General features: G+C 33.8%; 1 long non-coding RNA gene across 1 annotated transcript; it reads right to left on the bottom strand.

The window, feature by feature from the left end:
- Positions 1-4,741: 4,741 nt before the first annotated feature.
- Positions 4,742-21,944, bottom strand: LOC128314495 (uncharacterized). Its single transcript, XR_008296211.1, has 3 exons — positions 16,089-21,944; positions 11,618-15,851; positions 4,742-11,380 (listed from the first exon to the last, which is right to left on the bottom strand). It is a non-coding gene; the product is annotated as an uncharacterized LOC128314495 (long non-coding RNA).
- Between the last annotated feature and the right edge of the window lie 878 nt (positions 21,945-22,822).

Raw genomic sequence — 22,822 nt, 5'->3', positions numbered from 1 at the left:
ACAATCTTACAGGCTTTGGTCTTTTAAAATAAACACAATGTACTAAGAGTTAGAGTAGTAGTTTTTAACATATATTGAAGAGAGATTAAAGAACTCATCTACTTTAGAACCCATTTAAAATAAATTATTCACAAAGTCTCCGGAACAGGAAGTTTTAAGATAAACATATGTAAGTTCTAATGCCATTAACAAATTTCAGCTTTTTGAACTTAAAAAACTAGGCAATTAAATTGATCATTTGAAACACAGATTCTTCCACTAAAAATGAAGAATTTACAAGGTCTAACTATTAGGGGTATCCCAAAGATAAAAACGGAAAATATTTACAAGATGCTCAACTGAATGCTAGTTACACAGCAAACTTCTTGTTTGTGCCCTTCTTGTCTATTCCGGCAAATTAATGAATGTCATTTATTTTTCCTTTTATTCCTATGATCAGTCAGTAATCACTTCCTTTAGTGCCTATTAAACTATGGATTCTTCGAAAACTGTCTTTTTCATTTCTGTGATCTAAAACTGGAATGTATTAGGTATTAAGGAACTATTTTTGAAGCACACTACATCCCCAATTTTCTCTTTCTGTATTGTTATTGTATTTCTTAAAATAATCTTTCTATCTAGCATCTACATCTTTGAGATAAATTAAGAATGAGATAAATAATAGATTTATTCTTTTTCCTATGCTGTCCCTTTCTTTATATACAGCTGAGTTACTGGCCTTTATCACGTGCCTTCTCACTGAAGAACTAACTACTTTCAACATTTGTCCAGGTCAAATCTGCTGATAATGAATTCCCTTAGTTATTTTCTAAGAAAAATCTTTATTTCTCCTTCACTTTGGAGGAATAATTTCACTGGTCATTGAATTCTAATTTGGTGCTTTTTCTTTCAACACATTAAACACTTCACTCTTCTTACATTGTTTCTGATGAGAAGTCTGCTTTAATTCTTATCCTTTTCTTCTACAGGGAAGATTTTTTTTTTATTGTTTATTTTTATTTTTTATTTTTCTGACCACTTCCAAGTCTTTCCCTTTGCATTTGATTTTCTGCAATTTGAACATGATACGCCTCAGTGCAAATTTTTGGTGATTTATATTTTTAATATGCTTTTGTCTTTTAAAGCTACCTTGTGTTAATTTTTGAAATATACTTACTTTGAACAATTCTAGAATGGATACATTATGCAATATTACAGCAACTTATTCCAATATATTCACCTTTAATTGCACATTTGTTAATACATATGTAGTCTTATATCTCGATATATATTTTGAATAAATTTTATTATGCAAATCAAACTTTTTACCTATCAGAATAACCTGCTTCCAAGAACAAAAACAGCAGGTATTTTTACTGCATTGTAATAGGTTTAACAACAATGAGTCTCATTTATCAAAAGTAGAAGAAATATGAAAAATTAAATTTTAGGATTTTTCAGAAGCAGAAATTACTATTTCTGAGTTGAGCTTGGGGTTGACGTATTGGGACAAAGGACATTTTCTTGTTTTTGTATGCAGCTTCTTCACGTTGCATTCCTTTATAGTTAATATAAATCTCATTCAGAATATTATGCTATTAAACATTTATCAGAATAAATATTAGCCAAAAAATAATAACAATATCTACATCTCTCACAGTTTAAAATTGGTTGCAATGATTCTTTTAATTGTGAAAATCCTTTTGGGGGATTAATAAGTAAGAATCTAATTTATAAATGAGGATGGGAACCTCTGTCAAAGCCTGGACACACCATTCACTTTTAGCACACATTTGATGAAATTTACAAGAGATGATATATTTATGAATCAGACCTTTGGGTATATATTAGATATAACTCAGTTCCTTAATATTCTATCTGTACACTGTCGCCTCCATTTTAATAGCTGCTTACCCAAATACACATGCTTTTAACACTTAATTTAAATGAATTGAAATGTGTTGAAATTCCAACATATTAATTAGGGTTTCCAGTTATGACAGTTTCTTTCATATATATATATACATATATATGTATGTATATATGTATGTATTATGTATGTATGTGTGTGTGTGTGTATATATATATATATATATATATAATTTATTGTCAAATTGGTTTCCATACAATACCCAGTGCTCATCCCAACAGGTTCCCTCCTCAATGTCCATCACCCACTTTCCCCTCTCCAACACCCCCATCAACCCTCAGTTTATTCTCAGTATTTAAGAGTCTCTTAGGGTTTGCCTCCTTTCCTCTCTGTAACTTTTTTTTTTCCCCCTTCCCCTGTCCCCTGGTCTTCTATTAAGTTTCTCAGGATCCACATAAGAGTGAAAACATATGATATCTGTCTTTCTCTGTATGACTTATTTCACTTAACGTAACACTCTCCAGTTCCATCCATGTTGCTACAAATGGCCAGATTTCATTCTTTCTCATTGCCAAGTAGTATTTCATTGTATATATTAACCACATCTTCTTTATCCATTCATCAGTTGATGGACATTTAGGCTCTTTCCATAATTTGGATATTGTTGAAAGTGCTGCTATAAACATTGGGGTACAAGTGCCCCTATGCATCAGCACTCCTGTACCCCTTGGGTAAATTCCTAGCAGTGCTATTGCTGGGTCATAGGGTAGGTCTATTTTTAATTTTCTGAGGAACCTCCACACTGTTTTCCAGAGTGGCTGCACCAATTTGCATTCCCACCAACAGTGCAAGAGGGTTCCCGTTTCTCCGCATTCTCTCCAGCATCTATAGCCTCCTGATTTGTTAATTTTAGCCACTCTGGTATGAGGTGATATCTCAGTGTGGCTTTGATTTGTATTTCCCTGATGAGGAGTGACATTGAGCATCTTTTGATGTGCCTGTTGGCCATATGGATGTCTTCTTTAGAAACGTGTCTATTCATGTCTTCTGCCCATTTCTTCACTGGATTATTTGTTTTTCAGGTGTGGAGTTTGGTGTGTTCTTTATAGATTTTGGATATGAGCCCTTTATCCAATATGTCATTATGTCATTTGCAAATATCTTTTCCCATTCTGCCAGTTGCCTTTTACTTTTGTTGATTGTTTCCTTTGCAGCGCAGAAGCTTTTTATCTTCATGAGGTCTCAATAGTTCATTTTTGCTTTTAATTCCCTTGCCTTTGGAGATATGTTGAGTAAGAAATTGCTGCAGCTGAGGTTAGAGAGGTTTTTTCCTGCTTTCTCCTCTAGGGTTTTGATGGTTTCCTGTCTCACATTCAGGTCCTTCATCCATTTTTAGTTTATTTTTCTGAATGGTTAAAAAAAGGGATATAGTTTCATTCTTCTGCATGTTGCTGTCCAGTTCTCCCAGCACCATTTGTTAAAGAGACTGTCTTTTATACATTGGATATTCTTTCCTGCTTTGTCAAAGATTAGTTGGCCGTACATTTGTGGGTCCAAATCTGGAGTCTCTATTCTATTGCATTGGTCTATGTGTCTGTTTTTGTGCAATACCATACTGTCTTAATGATTACAGCTTTGTAGTAGAGGCTAAAGTCTGGGATTGTGATGGCTCCCACTTTGGTTTTCTTCTTCAATATTACTTAGGCTATTCAGGGTCTTTTGTGGTTCCATGCAAATTTTAGGATTGTTTGTTCTAGCTTTGAGAAGAATGCTGGTGCAATTTTGATTGGGATTGTGTTGAATGTGTAGATTGCTTTGGGTAGTATTGACATTTAACAATATTTATTCTTCCAATCCATGAACATGTAATGTTTTTCCATTTCTTTGTATCTTCTTTAATTTCCTTCATAAGTTTTCTATAGTCTTCAGCATACAGATCTTTTACATCTTTGGTTAAGTTTATTCCTAGGTATTTTATGGCACTTATGGTATTTTATTCCTAGATATTTTACGGTATTTATTCCTAGGCATTTATGGTAATTAATGGTGCAATTGTGAATGGGATCAGTTACTTTATTTGTCTTTCTGTTGCTCCATTATTGGTGTATAAAAATGCAACTGATTTCTGTACATTAATTTTGTATCCTGCAACTTTGCTGAATTCATACATCAGTTCTAGCAGACTTTTGGTGGAGTCTGTTAGGTTTTCCATGTATAGTATCATGTCATCTGCAAAAAGTGAAAGCTTGAATTCATCTTTGCTAATTTTGATGCCTTTGATTTCCTTTTGTTGTCTGATTGCTGATGCTAGAACTTCCAACACTGTTAAATAACAGTGGTGAGAGTGGACATCCCTGTCATGTTCCTGATCTCAGGGGTGAAAGCTCTCAGTTTTTCCCCATTGAGGATGATGTTAGCTGTGGGTTTTCATAAATGGCTTTTATGATGTTTAAGTATGTTCTGTCTATCCCGACTTTCTCGAGGGTTTTTGTTGAAGAAAGGATGCTGAATTTTGTCAAATGCTTTTTCTGCACTGATCCTATGGTTCTTATCTTTTCTTTTATTAATGTGATGTATCACATTGATTGATTTGCAAATATTGAACCAGCCCTGCAGCCCAGGAATGAATCCCACTTGATCATGGTGAATAATGCTTTTTATATGCTGTTGAATTTGATTTGCTAGTATCTTGTTGAGAATTTTTGCATCCATATTAATCAGGGATTTTGGCCTGTAGTTCTCTTCTTTTTGCTGGGTCTCTGGTTTAGGAATCAAAGTAATGCTGGCTTCATAGAATGAGTCTGGAAGTTGTCCTTCCCTTTCTATTTTTTGGGACAACTTGAGAAGGATAGGTATTATCTCTCCTTTATATGTCTGGTAGAATTTCCATCTGGTCCTGGATTCTTGTTGAGAGATTTTTGATAACTGATTCAATTTCTTCACTGGTTACGGGTCTGTTCAAATTTTCTAATTCTTCCTGTTTGAGGTGTGGAAGTGCGTGGGTGCTTAGGAATTTGTCCATTTCTTCCAGGTTGTCCAGTTTGTTGGCATATAATTTTTCATAGTATTCCCTGATAATTGCTTGCATTTCTGAGGGATTGGTTGTAATAATTCCATTTTCATTCGTGATTTTATCTATTGGGGTCCTCTCCCTTTTCTTTTTGAGAAGCCTGGCTAAAGGTTTATCAATTTTATTTAATTTTTCAAAAAAACAACTCTTGGTTTCATTGATCTGCTCTACAGTTTTTTACATTCTTCTATATTGTGTATTTCTGCTCTGATCTTTATTATTTCTCTTCTGCTGCTGGGTTTGGGGTGTTTTTGCTGTTCTGTTTCTAGTACCTTTATGTGTGCTGTTAGATTTTGTATTTGGGATTTTTCTTGTTTCTTGAGATAGGCCTGGATTGCAATGTATTTTCCCCTCAGGACTGCTTTTGCTGCATCCCAAAGCGTTTGGATTGTTGTATTTTCATTTTCATTTGTTTCCATATATTTTTAAATTTCTTCTCTAATTGCCTGGTTGACCCATTCATTCTTTAGTAGGATGCTCTTTAACCTCCATGCTTTTGGAGGTTTTCCAGACTTTTTCCTGTGGTTGATTTCAAGTTTCATAGCATTGTGGTCTGAAAGTGTGCATGGTATGGTCTCAATTCTTTTATACTTATGAATAGCTGTTTGTGACCCAGTATGTGATCTACCTTGGACAATGTTCCATGTGCACTCGAGAAGAAAGTATATTCTGTTGCTTTGGGATACAGAGTTCTAAATATATCTGTCAAGTCCATCTGATCCAATGTATCATTCAGGGCCCTTGTTTCTTTATTGATTCTCTGTCTAGATGGTCTATCCATTGTTCTAAGTGGAGTATTAAAGTCTCCTGCAATTACCACATTCTTATCAATAAGGTTGCTTATGTTTGTGATTAATTGTTTTACGTATTTGGGTGCTTGCGAATCAGTTCATAGAAAGTTATAATTGTTAGCTTTTCCTGATAAACTCTGTAATTATCATATAGTACCCTTCTTCATCTCTTGTTACAGCCTTTAATTTAAAGTCTAGTTCATCTGATATAAGTATGGCTACTCCAGCTTTCTTTTGACTTCCAGTAGTATGATAGATAGTTCTCCATCCCCTCACTTTCAATCTCAAGGTGTCCTCAGGTCTAAGATGAGTCTCTTGTAGACAGCAAATAGATAGGTCTTTTTTTTTTTTTTACCTATTCTGATACCCTATGTCTTTTGGTTGGTGCATTTAGTCCATTTACATTAAGTGTTATTATTGAAAGATATGGGTTTAGAGTTATTGTTATATCTGTAGGTTTCATGCTTGTAGTGGTATCTCTGGTACTTTGTGGTCCTTGCACCATTTCACTCACAGAGTCCCCCTTAGGAACTCTTGTAGGGCTTGTTTAGTGGTGATGAATTCCTTCAGTTTTTGTTTGATTGGGAAAACCTTTATCTCTCCTTCTATTCTGAATGATAAACTTGCTGGGTAAAGGATTCTTGGCTGCATATTTTTCCTCTTCATCACATTGAAGATTTTCCTTTGTGGCCTGCCAAGTTTCAGTAGATAGGTTTGTTACTACCCTTTTGTGTCTACCTTTGTATGTTAAGGCCCATTTATCCCCAGCTGCTTTCAGAATTCTCTCTTTATCCTTGTATTTTGCCAGTTTCACTATGATATGTCATGCAGAAGATCGATTCAAGTTACGTCTGAAGGGAGTTCTCTGTGCCTCTTGGATTTCAATGCCTGCTTCCTTCCTCAGATCAGGGAAGTTCTCAGCTATTATATGTTCAAGTACACCTTCAGCCCCTTTCTCTCTCTCTTCTTCTTCTTCTGGAATCCCTATGATACGGATATTGTTCTGTCTGATTGCATCACTCAGCTCTCTAATTCTCCCCTCATACTCCTGGATTTTTGTATCATCTCTCTTTTTCTCACCTTCCTCTTTTTCCATAATTTTATTTTCTAATTCACCTATTCTCCCCTCTGCCTCTTCAATCTGTGCTGTGGCCACCTCCATTTTATTTTGCACCTCATTTATAATATTTTTAATTCATCGTGACTATTTTTTAGTCCCTTGATCTCTGTAGCAATAGATTCTCTGCTCTCTATGCTTTTTTCAAGCCCAGCAATTAATTTTATGACTATTATTCTAAATTCATGTTCCGTTATATTGCTTAAATTGGTTTTGATCAATTTGTTAGCTGTCTCTACTTCCTGGAATTTCTTTTGAGGAGAATTCTTCTGTTTCATCATTTTGGCTAGTTTTCTGTCCCTTATGCATTTTAAAAGCTTGTTGTGTGCTCTGCACCTGCAAGCCCTGCTATATTAAAGGAGGGTCATACACTGTCCACAGCCTGGCCCTTCAGGAGGTATTTTTTCGGATATTGTTACTTGCTCTCTGCTGTTGTGACTTTGATTATTTTATTATCCTACTTGTAGTGATATTTTGGGCCCTCCACCAGGTGTTCTTTGATTTGTTCCTTGGAGTAGCCCTATCTTTTTTCCAGCTTTCACATTTTCTCCTAGTAAATTCAGTCTCTTTTCCTCCCAGGCTTTGGTGTTCAAAGTCCTTTGGCTTCTGCACTTCTTTGTTTGAGAGATGCAAGAAGTATGGATCCCCCTACTTCTCCGCCATTTTGGCCCCTCCAAGTTGAATCCTTTTAAAATGGCATTTTGACATTCAGGAAAGCACCATGGATGAAAGGAACTGAGCAATATTTACCTAAAGCAGAGAAACTCCAGAGGGAACTGCTGGAGTCTGAAAAGTGTGGGTCTGCGGGCGCCAGACCCTGTGTCACTATGACAGTTTCATAAACTTGAGAATGAAATATTGGCTAGAAGGAAATCTCATTGCTCAAGCTCAAGGAAATGATAATTCTTAGGACTTTTTATCTAACAAACTCAAAATTTTTGTTTCCCAAGACATAATTGTAGATATAGAGTCCTGTGTTCTGTTTTGTCATGCTATAACGAATATGAGTTATACATCACTATTGAAAGTAATTTCAGACTGTCCCCAATTTATGATGCTTTGACTTATGATTTTCTACTCTACAATGGTGGGAAAGCAATGTGCATTTAGTAAATACCCTGCTTCAAATTTTCAACTTGGATTTTTTTCCTGGGGTTAGTGATATATGAGACAATATCACATCTCTCATAAGGCTGGGCAGTGGTAGTAAGCTGTAGCTCCCAGACAGCCATGCGATCACAAGGGTCAACAATCTATACACTGACAACCATTTTATACCCATTCAGTGATTCTGCTTTTTCACTTTCAGTACAGTATTCAACAAATTACATGAGCTATTCAACACTTTATAATGAAATAAGCTTGGTGTTAGATGATCTTGCCCATCTGTAGGCTACTGTGTGTTCTGAGCACATTTAGGGAAGGCTAGGATAGCTGTGATGTTTGGTAAGTTAGGTATATTTAATGCATTTTCAATTTACGATATTTTCCACTAACAGTGAATTCACTGGAATGCAATCCCTCTGTAAGCAAAGGAAGATCTGGAATTTACAAGTCTACTTAAAAAAAAAAAAAAAGAAAGAAAATTTACCTCAATAAAATTGGTTTAGGACTTGAACTAAATAAAAACATGTTTCTTTCCCAGAAGTAATTGTTCAAAAAATATAAGATTTTTTTCACTCTACTCCAGCCTCACTGGCTTCCTTGTAACTCCTCCAAAAGCTAGTTCTTCTTCCTGGAAGTTTTCCTTAAAGTATTCATTTAACTAGCTTCCTCATATCTTTCAAGACAGAATAAGGGAAATCAGAATTACTATCCCATATGAAACAACACCAGGCCCCAGAATTGGACAAAATATATGAAACAATGGTTTTCAACAGCGGATATTAGGAAATGAAGGACAATAAGCCCTTAGAAATGGTAAAAAAAAAAAAAAATGAGGTAAACTTTCATTTGTCACACTTTACTGCCTCAAGAAAACTCCTTAACTGAAAGACCAAAACACCTTAAAAAGATTTAGTCATTAAAAATGAGGAAATCCGGGGAACCTGGGTGGTTCAGTCAGTTAAGCATCCCACTCTTGGTTTCGGCTCAGGTCATGATCTCATGGTTTGTGAGTTTGAGCTCTGCATCAGGCTCCGCACTGACTGTGGGAAGCTTGTTTGGGTTGGGATTCTCTCTCTCTCCCTCTCTCTCTGCCCCTCCCTGCTCATTCTCTTTATCTCTCTCAAAATAAGTAAATAAACATTTTTTTAAAAATGTGGAAATCCTACCATTAATGACAACATGAATGAACTTGTAAAGGCATTATATTAAGTGAAATGAGTAAACAAGAGAAAGACAACTACTATATGATCTCACCTATTTGTGGAATCTAAAACAAACAAACAGACAAACAAACAAACAAACCCAGATTCACAGAAAAAAGATCAGACTTGTGGTTACCAGAGGTAGATAGTGGTGGAGGAATGGAGGGGGATGGAGGAACGTGTCCCAAAGATACAAACTTCCAGTTATAAGTTTAAATAAGAAGTACTAGGAATATAATGCACAATATGAGGTTTATCGCTAACACCACAGTACAGGAAAGTTCTTAAGAGAGTATTAAGAGTTCTCTTAATAAGGAGAACTTTCTTTTTTTTTATTATACCTATATGAGAAGATGTATGTTAGCTGCACCTATTGTGGTAATCACTTCACAATATATGTAAATCAAGTTGTCATGCTGTATACCTTAAACTTATATGGTGATATAGATCAGTTATTTCTCAATAAAATTGGAGAGGGGGAAGATGTTACAAAGATCTGATGCTGAAATTGTTCCCCCTTAACAGGTTTTAAAATCTTTAATTTGCACTTGTAAATAGACACATGTCTTCTCAGTGAATTAGTGTAAGGGACTGGGTTAATCATTCAGAAATGAGTAAAATTATTTGGTGTTATTATTGTATCTATTATTATTATTATTATTATTATTATTATTATTCCTGCTGTTATTATAGAAAAATTAGTTGCTGTTACTGCTGCTATGGTTGCTTTCAGTGCACTGCAGGTTTCAAATTCATCGGATGTTGCCATATATTTTCCATGATTTTGCCAGAGGTCTTTGCCCAATGTTTGAGCCTCTTGCTAAACATTTTGTTGTCTCCTTGGGGGTTGCTGTCTGTACCATGGCATCCTAGACAAGGACTCCACAAGAAAGGAGAAGCAGAGTTCCAACCAACACAAGAAAATGGGTGAAACAATCTTTAAGATAATATTGCCAAATTGTACAGGACTATTAAATAATATGGTACATAATGACAGATGAATTTTAAGCTGTGCATACAAGTTTGGTTTACTAATAGCAAGTCTATTATGGAATTGTACTGTATTAAAAAATTAAACCAAAATACCACTTAATCTTTTCATTAGAAACAGAAAGTACATTCAATAAAGTGCAATGCTGATTAATCAGAAAAGCTCTTAATAAACCAAGAGTAGCAGAAAACTTCTTTACACTGAATAATGGATACCTACTCCAATCTAGTGTAATTATCATATTTAATGTTGGAATGTCAGAAGCATTCATTTTAAAATCAAGAGGACTAGGTACCAACTATTTCCCATTTTATTTTTTATTGAATGATGATTTTTGACAATGCAGTAAGACAGTTAAATGTAGTAAAAAGCTAAGGACTAGAAAGAAAGAATAAAAAAATGTCATATTTCATCGATGAGGCAATTATCTTCATAGAATACCCAAAATAATTTTGTTCTAGGACAATTATTTTTTTGACTGCATTTTTTTCTCCTGTCACAGAACAATAAGCTCAGGAAGATGATTAAAAGTTTAAAATATGAGAAGTAAAGATTGAAAATGTTAAGAGAAGTATAACATACAATATATTTATCATTTTGGAGTAGAGGGGATATGTTAAGCAAGTTTAAAATTTATGTTTGACACAAAATATGGATAAATTAAATTGTAATTAATAACATACTTTGAAAAAAATTGAAGCAAATATGATCAGTGCATGTAGCCAAAACCAGCATTTTAATAGATAATTCCTAAAAATCAATACAAAAATAATTGAATAACAGGTATTTTGTTGGAGAACAAACACAGACATAAAGAATTATAGCCTACTTTCTAAATCATAGGGAAAAAAAACAAGTTTAAAATCACAATGAGATGCCACTTTAATTCATCAGTTATATTATGCAATATCCATCAATTTGAGTTTGATATTTCCTAGTAATAATTTCAGGCTACTCTTTTTGGAGAAATGAAACAAAAAACAAAAGTGAGTCGTATCCTTCTCTTTGAATCCTAACATATGGCACATGCTTTTTATTTCTCCTTTTTCTGTAGATAATTTACTTTGATCACCTGATTAAGGTAGCATCTGCCAGGTTTTATTCTGTAAAGTAATCGTTTCCCCCATTGCTATTAATAAATAATTTGTGGGTAGACATTTTGACTATGTAAATGTCCTTAACCTCAACAAAATTTCATTCATTGGTTTTACCATCCATGAAAGCTTCTTCATGAATAATTATTAACAGGATGGCTTTCAAATAATGACTTTTTTTTTTAAATTTTTTTTTCAACGATTATTTATTTTTGGGACAAAGAGAGACAGAGCATGAACGGGGGAGGGGCAGAGAGAGAGGGAGACACAGAATCGGAAACAGGCTCCAGGCTCTGAGCCATCAGCCCAGAGCCTGACGCGGGGCTCGAACTCACGGACCGCGAGATCGTGACCTGGCCGAAGTCGGACGCTTAACCGACTGCGCCACCCAGGCACCCCTCAAATAATGACTTTTAATCCTAGCAGTTCATCTACATGTATTTTTTTTTATGATACTGTATTGAAGAGCTTTGTCTTCTACCCTATTTATTTTTATATTCATTTATGTAAGTGTGGACTGATGGATTCTTTTATTCTATAGGTTATAAATATTTAATTGTATTTATTTTAATTTAATGCCACTTTAATCTGTCTCCTTTATGGATTGACAGTTCCCCATCTTTTTTTTTTTCAACATATTCTTTTTTTTCTGGTACAAAACATATTCTTATATTTTCTAGGTTCATCTTATACTTTTCTTGTCAAAAACTGGGATCAACATTATTTATTTCTTTACTATTAAAGCCCAATAGTTTTTTTTTAATGTTTTGTTTATTTTGACAGAGAGAGAGGTCGGGGGGGCAGAGAGAGAATCCCAAGCAGGTTCTGCACTGTCAGTGCAGAGCCCAATGCGGGGCTCAAACTCACAAACCTTGAGATCATGACCTGAGCCAAAATCAAGAGGCACTTAACTGACTGAGCCACCCGGGTATCCCTAAAGCCCAACAGTTTTAATAGTAATTGTCTCAGTGTTTTTTGTAAATTGTCCTATGTATCTTTATCAATTCTTCCTTTGTTTCTCAAAAATTTTCTTAGATTATAGATGTAAATATAATTTCCTTTTCATTGTTTCATTTCTCCACTAAAAGAATTTAAATTATAATGATTTGATTACCGTTGCTTCTCTTCCATTTCAATTAGTTTGTATTTGACACTTCGTATTCCTTTCCTTATTTTGTATTTTCTTTCTTATTCTTCTAATTTTATTCAATTCATTTTATTCAATTTTCATTGGAACTTATTCTTCACTGAACACTTTGTAATTTAGTTTTTATTCCTGACACTGTTTTGGTATTTTTTCTCCTTTCCTCCCTGATTACACTCTCTTATTTTCCTGCTTTTTTGCCCATTTCTTTGTTTTGGGATTTAGGATTCACGGTGATTTTTGAATACTTGTTCAAGAATATTCACTTCATTTTGTAGTGTGTTTAATTTATTTCCAAGTAGTGTCATTTTGGAAGGAAACTTTCATTGACTAAAATATTTTGATTATTTTCCATATTACAGTAGATATGATTAGATTAATGGTCATAAACTATAGTCAAGAGATCAAATCAGGCCTGGCACTTGTTATGGTTAACAAAGTTATTGGAATAAAGTCATGTCTATTATTTATCTATTATCCATGGCTGACTGCATACTATTAGTACAGTTGAGTAGACATGACAAGAATTGTATGTCTCACACAGCTGAAAATATATAATATCTAGTTATGTTGGGGAAAAGTTTGTCAACTTCTAGTATAGGTGTAAACCACTAGTTTTTAGACTTGGCACTTTGGGGTAGTTTACAAGATTTTTAGTTCCAGAGTGCCCTCTTCCGTTAGTGTAAGTTCATGCAGCTGTTTTAATGGATGGTGTTTCCTATTTAGAAAGTTGCTGTTACTTTGTTTTTAGTTTCTTTTGTTGTTGCTGTTGTTCTTTTTAATTTTTAATTTAAGTATATCTGACATAGGGGCGCCTGGGTGGCTCAGTTGGTTAGGTGACCGACTTTGGCTCAGGTCATGATCTCAAAGTTTGTGAGTTCGAGCCCCATAAACTGTGCGGACAGCTCAGAGCCTGGAGCCTACTTCAGATTCTTTGTCTTCCCCTCTCTCTACCCCTTCCCTGCTCACGCTCTGTGTCTCTCTGTCACTCAATAATAAATAAACGTTAAAAAAAATTAAGTATATCTGATATATCTTAGTTTCATATGTGAAACATAGTGATTCAGCAATTATATACATTATGATACACTCACCACAATAAGTATAGTTACCATCTGTCATCACACAATGTTATCATCATATTATTGGCTGTATTCCCTAGGCTGTACTTGTCATCCTCTTATTTATTTTATAACTGAAAGTGTGCACTTCTGAATCCCCTTCATCTATTTTACCTCTCCTCAAATCCCCTTCCCTCTGGCAACCACTAGTTTGTTCTCTGTATTTATCAGCCTGCTTCTTTTTTAGATACTGTTTGTGTGTTTGTTTTGTTTCTGGTATCTGTCTTTCTCTGCCTGATATATTTCATTTAGCACAATTTCCTCTAGGTCTATCCATATTGTCATAAATGGCAGATTTCATTTTACTTGTTATTTTTTACTAGTTCTCTAAATAAATAAAAAGAGAATAACTTTACTTTTGGTATACAAATAAAGACATTGTTTATTAACTCCCCTCCAATTAAAAAAAAAATCCATATGCTTAGTTATCCTTCCCTCTCTCCATATGTAATAAGTAGAATTATATTTTAGTCTTATATCTAAAAGTTAATAAACATTACACTACCTTTTCCTATCATTTTCTCTCTTAGTTTTAGCTTCAGATTAAATTATCCAAAGCATACTACTGGACACGTTGTCTATTATTTATTCATTTATTGGTTGCCTAGATTTAGTCATCAAGTTGCATTTTTCCTCTCCAACATAAGCTCATGGGTTTTATATTCCATGACTCCTTGTATAATTAAGATTTTCTCTGTTGCCTTTGTAGTGTTAAGACTACTAAGCTGAGAATAACCCTGTTAGGATATACTATTTTTCTCTTCATAAATTGCCCCATCTGGCTTTGTAAAATTCTATACATAATTTGGAATCCAGACTGAATTTTCCTATTAAGTGCACGGGTTTGTTTGTTTGTTTGTTTATCCATTAACTCTGATATTTATTTCTAAAATTCAACAATGTAAGTCAGATTAGGTAATTTTTCTAAATCAATGTGTACTTTTACTTGCAATATATGAATTCATTTGTTGATTCATCTCAAGAAAGCAATTCTTCAAACATTGAAATTTTTTATTTTCCTTAGTGGAGTTATTGTACTTTAGAAACCTCAAATAGCCAAATGTTTTATATTATACTCTTTGTCCCACACATGCATTAAACTACTTATTTAATAATTTTAATCTCTCTTCCTCTTTTTCTTCTGGATTCATTACAATTATATTAGCTTCCCCCCCCCAATCTCAATGTTTTAATTATCACCAATGTCTCTTCTGTTTGTAATTTATGTATTAGGTATTATTTGTTTAATCCTGTTTCTTCCATTTTGGTTAGTTTCTGTAAGTCTTAAAAGTTCATTTTACCTCATCAGACTTACTTTACATATTATCTCAACTTAGAATTTTATCTTATAATGTAAAGCACATAATGATTTTTTAGTATATTTCTCTAGTTATTTTTTCTTCTAAAATTGATTATCCACCAATCCCTTGTATGCTATATAACTCTTACTTTAATATTTTCCCCTATGTTATGTTAGCACAGTTTACTTTAACTTATTTCCCTCTATGGAATTTTCTTTGACATTCCATTTGACATAGTATGGCAGAGCTGAGTTTTTCCTTGACTTTGTTATATATGTTGTGTGTGTGTGTGTGTGTGTATTGAATGAGGACTATTAAAAAATCTATTAAGATTTTAAAGATTAATATTCAATTAATATAAAGTTACAAGTAAAATTATTTATTCATTAAGCTTTTAAATTTAGGATACAATTCATAACATTCTATTTATATCTCAAGCAAGCATTAAAAGTTACATTTAAGAGTACTTTAGATAACATAAAATCCATTTACAAACTTCGTTAATTAAATTTCTTTGAATATTTTAAGCTGAATTTACAGTTTTAATATATTAAATATTTTTCATTTCCTTAGCATATTTTAATTAACACAGAAATAAAACATTCCTGAGTAGTCAAATAACATTTATAAGGCTAATATTTTAAATTTATATATTCTAAATTGTTAGTTGTTTTATATTTCCATATTCTGTGGAAATTACATTTCAGCTATTATCATAAAGTGACTTTCATTACTTGAGTGTATATTTAAAATTGAAATGACCTTGCACACTTTCTAATAAGTAAAATTATCTTAAATATTATATATACTTAGATTACCAAAATGCACATATTCCTTAATATAAAATTTTATAGTTTTTACTCTCTCAAAAAAAATATATTTGAGGTTTCTAAGTTCTCTCAATCTTCCTCCCTCTCTTATATCTTTCTATATATTTCTAAATCTTTCTGATGACTGTACTTGCAGTATTAGGTGATTCTGAGTTGCATATAGAATATCTAGCTATTACACTGAGAGATTCTTATTGAAGATACTAATAGGACATGTCAAATTATATTAATAGCCTTAAGGTGTTATCTTTCAGCTCTTTTTTTTTAATTTTTTTTTTTCAACGTTTATTTATTTTTGGGACAGAGAGAGACAGAGCATGAATGGGGGAGGGGCAGAGAGAGAGGGAGACACAGAATCGGAAACAGGCTCCAGGCTCTGAGCCATCAGCCCAGAGCCTGACGCGGGGCTCGAACTCACGGACCGCGAGATCGTGACCTGGCTGAAATCCGACGTTTAACCAACTGCGCCACCCAGGCGCCCCATCTTTCAGCTCTTAATACCAGGTAGTTTATATTTCCATTAAACTATTACACATGGAATATGTACAAGTCTTACTCACTTGATTGTTTTCTCTCTTTTCTTCCTAATAGGTTTGAATGCATTTCTATGTAGCACTGAATTAATTTAAATTTGAAGGAAGCATCACTTTTTCATATTCTCAGGAAATTACAACTTAAAAATATTGAAATGACAGATAAATCAATTTGGTATATCCCTTATGACTTTGTCCGAAAATTTTTAGTATATTTATATATCTACTGTATATATATTTTTTATTTAAGCAATGATTCTGTGTTGGATATTTATAGAGAGATATTTATATCTATATTTTTTTCCTTCTTTAATTAAACTTTTTATTTTGATAAAGTTGTAGATTCATATACAGTCATAAATAGTATAGAACAATATAGAAAGAAAGTATGTGCCCTTTTCCAAGTTTCCTTTAATGAAAAAATCTTGTAAACTATAATACAGTACCACAACCAGGATATCACCATTGAGAATGTCAAGATAGAGAATATTCCATCAACACAGGATTCTCAATGATTTCACTTTTATAGCTACATTCTCTTCCCTCCCACACCTACCTCTTTCTTAACTCCTGGCAACCACTAATACGTTCTCTATTTCTATAATTTAGTTATTTCAAAAATGTTGTCTAAATGGAATCATGTAGTATACCACTGTGTGATTTTGAGGAGTGGCTTTTTTTCATTTGGCATAATTATCTGGAGATTCATACATATTTATGGTATATCAACAGTTAATTCTTTTTTATTGCTGACTAGTGTTCCATGGTATTGACGAACTACAGTTTGTTTAATATCTGGGTTTTTCCAATTTGTGGCTATTGTGAATAAGGCTAATATAAACAGTCAATTACAGGTTTTTGTGTCAACATAAATTCCCATTTCTCTTAGATGAGTGCCCAAAAGTGTAGCTGCCGGTTACAATGTTTTGAGTTTAAGAAACTGCTGAGCTGTTTTTTAGAGTACATACACCATTTTAGATTCCAACCAGAAATGTATAAGTGATCCAGTTATCCTGAATCATTAACAGCATTTGCTGATGTCCTTATCTTTATTTTAACCATGCTGATTAGTACACACTGATATCTCATTGTGGTTTTAATTTACATTTTCCTAATAACTAATGTCATTTTAATATATTTTTATTGAGCTTGTCATTTGTATGTCTTCTCTGGTGAAATGTTAATAATGTCTTCTGCCCAATTCTTTTGCCGTTTCTAATATATATGTGTGAGTTTGTGTGTGTGTATGTGTGGGTATACATATTACTGTTTAGAGTTCTTTATATATTCTAGATTTAGCCTTTTCTTGGATATGTGCTTTACAAGTACTTTTTACCAGTTGATAGTTGCTGAATCAGCTGACAGGGTCTTTTTTAGGGTAAAATATTTCAATTTTTAATGAAGTCAATTTGATCATTTTTTCGTTTTATGGATCATACTTTGCATTTCAAGTCTTAGAACGTTATCTATTCCAGCTCTAGATCATAAAGATGTTCTCTTACATTTTATTTTGTATTTTATTTAGCTATACATTTGACAATTAAGTCTGTGATGCACTTTTGGGTTAATTTTTTAGGAAGAAAATCAAGTCAAGATTACCATTATTTTTTGTTTGTTTTGGCCTATGGATATCTGGTACCACCAGTGCTATTTGCTAAAAATGTTATCTTTTCTCCATTTAATTTCTTTTGCACATTTGTCAAAAATCATTTGGCATACTTGCATGGGTTTATTTTTGAAGTATTCTATTCTATGTCATTTATCTTTGTGTCTGACCATCCTCAAAACAGCATGCACTTGGCCTTAATTAAACTATCCCTCTATATGGAATCTTGAAATTAGGTAGATTGATTCCTCTGATCATATGTTCCTTTTTCAAAATTGTTTTGGCTACGCTAGTTCTTTTTTTCCATATACACTTTATAATAACCATGTCTGTATCTAAAAAAAAATCCTGCTATTATTTTCATACAAATTGTGTTATGTGTGTATATCCACTTGGAAATAAATTATATCTCTGCCATATTGAGAGTTCTAACCCATAAACATGGTCTATTTCTCCATTTATACATACCAGCATTTTCTAGTTTTCAGCATGAAAGGCTTGTACATGTTTTTCTAGGCTTATAGCTAAGTATTTAATTTTTTTTAAATCGCTAGGCTTCATGTTTTGATTTATGTTTACCAAATATTAGGCAGATGGTGCAGAGTTCTCATTAATTCCCTCTTTCTTAGGCTCCACAGTTTCCTTTTATTACTAACATCTTCATTTAGTGTCATACATTTGTTAAAACTGACGAGCAAATATGGATGCATTATTTTTAACTAGAATTTGCAATTTACATTAGGGACCACTGTTTGTGTTGAATGGATCTATGGATTTTGATAAATGCGTATCATGCATCCTCCACTTTTGTATCAAAGAGAATAGTTTCACAACTCTAAAAATGCCCCATGCTCCACCTATGCATTGCTACCAGTAATGCACCAGTTCCAGTTGTTCCCGCACCCTCATCAGCATTTAGTGTTGTAAATGTTTAGGGTTTTGATCGTGAAAATATACTGTTTAATTGCTCCGTCAAGCTTATTTATTGCCACTGCTTTTCTCATAAAATATTGGGCAAGACTTGCATAGATGTGAAAATCAAGTTTGTTACATGCTGTTATAAATTTTACCTATCATAGACCTATTTTGTGGTAGAACTTAAAGGCGCACTGTGATATCTGCAAGTACAAAAATGAACTTAACCTTAAAATAAGTGGGAAAGGTGCTTTAACAAATAACTTTAATTTTCCTTGTATATCTATTGGTAGAATGTTTATGGATATGATCACTGAGAAAAATCTCAAAATACTTAGATGCAAAAGAAAAAGGATATTTTTAATTACTCAGAGGGAAAAGGATTGTCCCCCAGAGAATACACTTAACATTAAAGAAATTTCTGTCACAACCTGGAACGTTATTTCCCTAGAAAAGACTGAGCCAGGAGTATGCAAGTACACTTAGGAACTGAAATATGAGAGAAATGCAGGACCACACTACGTGGATCTAACCAGGAAGGATTCCAAACGGATAGGAAGCTCATTTCAGAAAGCTATATCTGTGATCCATGTTTTTCTATTAACCTTAATGCCTACTATACTGTTTGACAGAGAGATAATGGTGAATGAATAGTGTAATAATATTATAAATTAACTGAGTTAGCAAGCGGGGAAAAAAGAAGCCTTTCGAGAGAGAATTAGATATCCAAGTAATTTTGGAGTTTAATTGGTAGAAGTAACAACTGGAATGACGATTTTGATATCAGTTTTTCCAATAGCATAATATTCTAGATTTCCAACTAAAGGCCTCTATTCTTGACATCATAAAATCCCAAAAGATAAACCATCAGTGCTAACTTGTTTGAGAAAAACCGAAGTTGGGAATTTGGTACACCAGAAGTAAGGGCAAAATGTATAAGCTTCATTAATTTTATGTCATGAATATGCATTTTGTTAAAAATGTAAATGTTTATTCATTTTTGAGAGACAGAGCATGAGCATGAGCAGGGAGAGGCAGAGAGAGAGGGAGACACAGAATCTGAAGCAGGCTCCAGGCTCCGAGTTGTCACTGCAAAGTCTGATGTGGGGCTCAAACCCACACACTGTGAGATCATGATCTGAGCCAAAATCAGACACTTAACTGACTGATCCACCCAGGCACCCCGTAAGCATCCATTTTTTAAATGAACATGATAACATTGACATATGACAATCAAATACATGAAATAATCTTTTCATTGAATTAAGTCCAGAAGGACACATGTTTTTATACTTGAACATTTAAATCTTGAACTTTTCTTTTAATTCTATATGGATTTCTAATTATTTGAGAAGTAGCAAACCTAGAAATTATACAGGACCAGGACTAACATGGTTAAGGTTTTATTTTATACTATTTGTAAAATGTAAGACATGGATTATTCTCTTTCTTCCCTTCAGTTTTCTTATCTAAATATGTGGAGATTATTATACCAGGTAGATCTTTTCTAAACGATTTCTATGGAGCGGCATGTTCTTGCAAAAGTTCCTCTGGGGATGCTAAAAGGTACTGGTCATAGACATGAAGATTTCTGAGTCCGAATCCTTCTCCAAACAGAGACACTAAGCTTTAGTTTGCTTTGCATATTAGTTTTACATGTGACTGTGCATCCAAAGAAAGGTTATACCATTAGAAATAACTGTAAACCATTGAACTTCACTGGGGAAGACAGGACTAGCATCTTATATAGATTAGCATGAGGGTCCTCTGTTGTGTCAGTATAAGAGATATGAGAAGTTACAAACTAGACTACAAGTGGAACATATTTTCCATATATTGTAATGTGACAATGAAAAAAATGTGTTTAGATATGAGTATATCATATTACAGTAAAGTTTCCTGGTAGACTTTTGTTAAAAAAAATAAAGTTATCAATTCAAAGAGAGACAGCCTTTGGAAAAAATGTCTTCCTGGACTTAATGAGGTAAGGCTATTTCCAAAGGGAAAAGGAAATGCATTAGGAAGATTTGACTCTACATCTGGAATATGAAAGCCCTCTTTTTATAAATGTGAACTCTACAGTGGGAACTCATTAGTATAATGATTCGGCATAGATAATGTGCAATTTCAAAACATGAGGCCTTTGATCCCTAACCTTTCAAATCTCTTTTGGAACTTCTGCAGCTTTTTAGAGTCTATTAATGTCTCATTTTTTCCCCTGGATTCTTTATTAATTTAGCTTTCCATTGCATTAAAAAAAGTAGAAGATAGAAGAGTGATAATTTAGACAACAATGTTTCATATTAGTCAAAAATTTCTGGTTAGAAAAAAATAATGTGCAGTTAATAGAGATAAGTTTGAATCTTGGGTTTACCATAAATGGACTTATGAATTTTGCCAAATGTCTTAAATCACTGAGATTCATCTGATTGGAAAGAAAATAATGTCTGTCTCATAAGATTGCTGTGAACACTGGTGCAGATGATGTATATTGACCTTAATGTTATCCTTGCCTTCACAGAAATTTAGACATGCTTCTTCCTGACTTGTGGCCTCTGACTTCCCTGCCACCTGGCTCTTACAGAATCCAGATGATCTTGCCATAGAGTTTCCTTCATCCCCTTTCTTAGGTATTTACTTTAGAAAATCTGTAACTGCAAATTATTTCTCTGTCCCTTTGAGATGTAAATATTTTTTAAAAGCCTCTTGGTAGTTTGTGGGTTTTTTAATTAAAAAATGTTTTTAAGTTTATTTATTTGAGAGAGAGAGGGAGAGGGGGAGAGAGAGAGAGAGAGAGAGAGAGAGAGAGAGAGAGAGAGCCAGAGCCAGAGAGGGGCAGGGAGAGAGAGAGAATCCCAAGCAGGCTCTGCACTGTCTTCACAGAGCCTGACACGGGGCTCAAACTCATGAACCCTGAGATCATGACCTGAGCTGGAATCAAGGGTTGGATGCCTAACTGACTGAGCCACCCAGGTGCCCCAAAAGTCCCTAGGTAGTTTTATAACTGGTCTTTCTCAAGGAACTGGGAGGCATCCATTTAAAATATTATTAACAATATTATGGGTGCATATATCCTTTGAATCATTGCTTTTATATTCTTTGGGTAAATACCCAGTAATGAGATTACTGCATCATATGGCAGTTCTATTTTTAATTTTTTGAGAAACCTCAATACCATTTTCCACATTGGCTGCAGCAGTTTGCATTCCCACCAACAATGAAAGAGGGTTCCTTTTTCTCCATCTCCTCATTGACACTTGTTTCTTGGGTTTTAATTTTATCCATTCTGACAGGTGTGAGGTGATATCTCATTGTGATTTTGATTTGCATTTCCCTGAGGATGTAATATATTTACAATAGAATATTATTCCCCCATAAAGAAGAATGAAATATTTTTATTTGCAGCAACATAGATGGATTTAGAGAGTATTATGCTAAGCAAAATAAGTCCTTCAGAGAAAGACAAAAATACATGATTTTACTCCTATGTGGAATTTAAGAAACAAAACAAATGGGAGAAGGAAAAAAAGAGACAAACCAAAAAACAGACTTTTAACTTACAGAGTAAACTGATGGTTACCAGGGGGAGGTGGGTGGGGGGATGGGTGAAATAGGTGAAGGGGTAAGAGTAAAGGGTAAGGTAAGAGTACACTTATCATGCATGATGAACACTGCATAATGTACAGAATTATTGATCCACTATATTGTACACCTGAAACTAATGTAACACTGTACTTTGACTATATTGGAATTAAAATTTTTAAAAAAGATTTTATTAGCAAAATAGATAGCACCTCTATATCATAGTCTTTGTGGGAGAGCAGGAGCCTAAATTAAACAGGGCCCTTGCTTTCAGTTGTAAAACTAACTCATGTTACGAAGATAGACCAAGTTTACTTTTTCTTTGGGTGAGACTAATTAGGAAACAGAGACGGCCTGTGTTCCCCCATCCCCATCCCAGTTTTATAATCTCTCCAGCCCTTTGTTTCAATGGAGTTGAGTTCAGACTGAATTTTAGTCTCTCTCCCCCATTGCAATAGCCTTGAGTATAGTCTTTCTTACCTGTTGAGCTTTGTCCAATGAAAGTTTTGCTTACAATACCTACAACACTCCCTGTTCTCTTTCCTGTCCCTCCTTGAAAAATCAATTTT

Source organism: Acinonyx jubatus, chromosome A1 (genome assembly GCF_027475565.1).
Source record: "Acinonyx jubatus isolate Ajub_Pintada_27869175 chromosome A1, VMU_Ajub_asm_v1.0, whole genome shotgun sequence".
Taxonomy (NCBI): domain Eukaryota; kingdom Metazoa; phylum Chordata; class Mammalia; order Carnivora; family Felidae; genus Acinonyx; species Acinonyx jubatus.
Note: the sequence above shows the minus strand (reverse complement) of the source record. Positions and strands in the feature narration are given on the sequence as shown.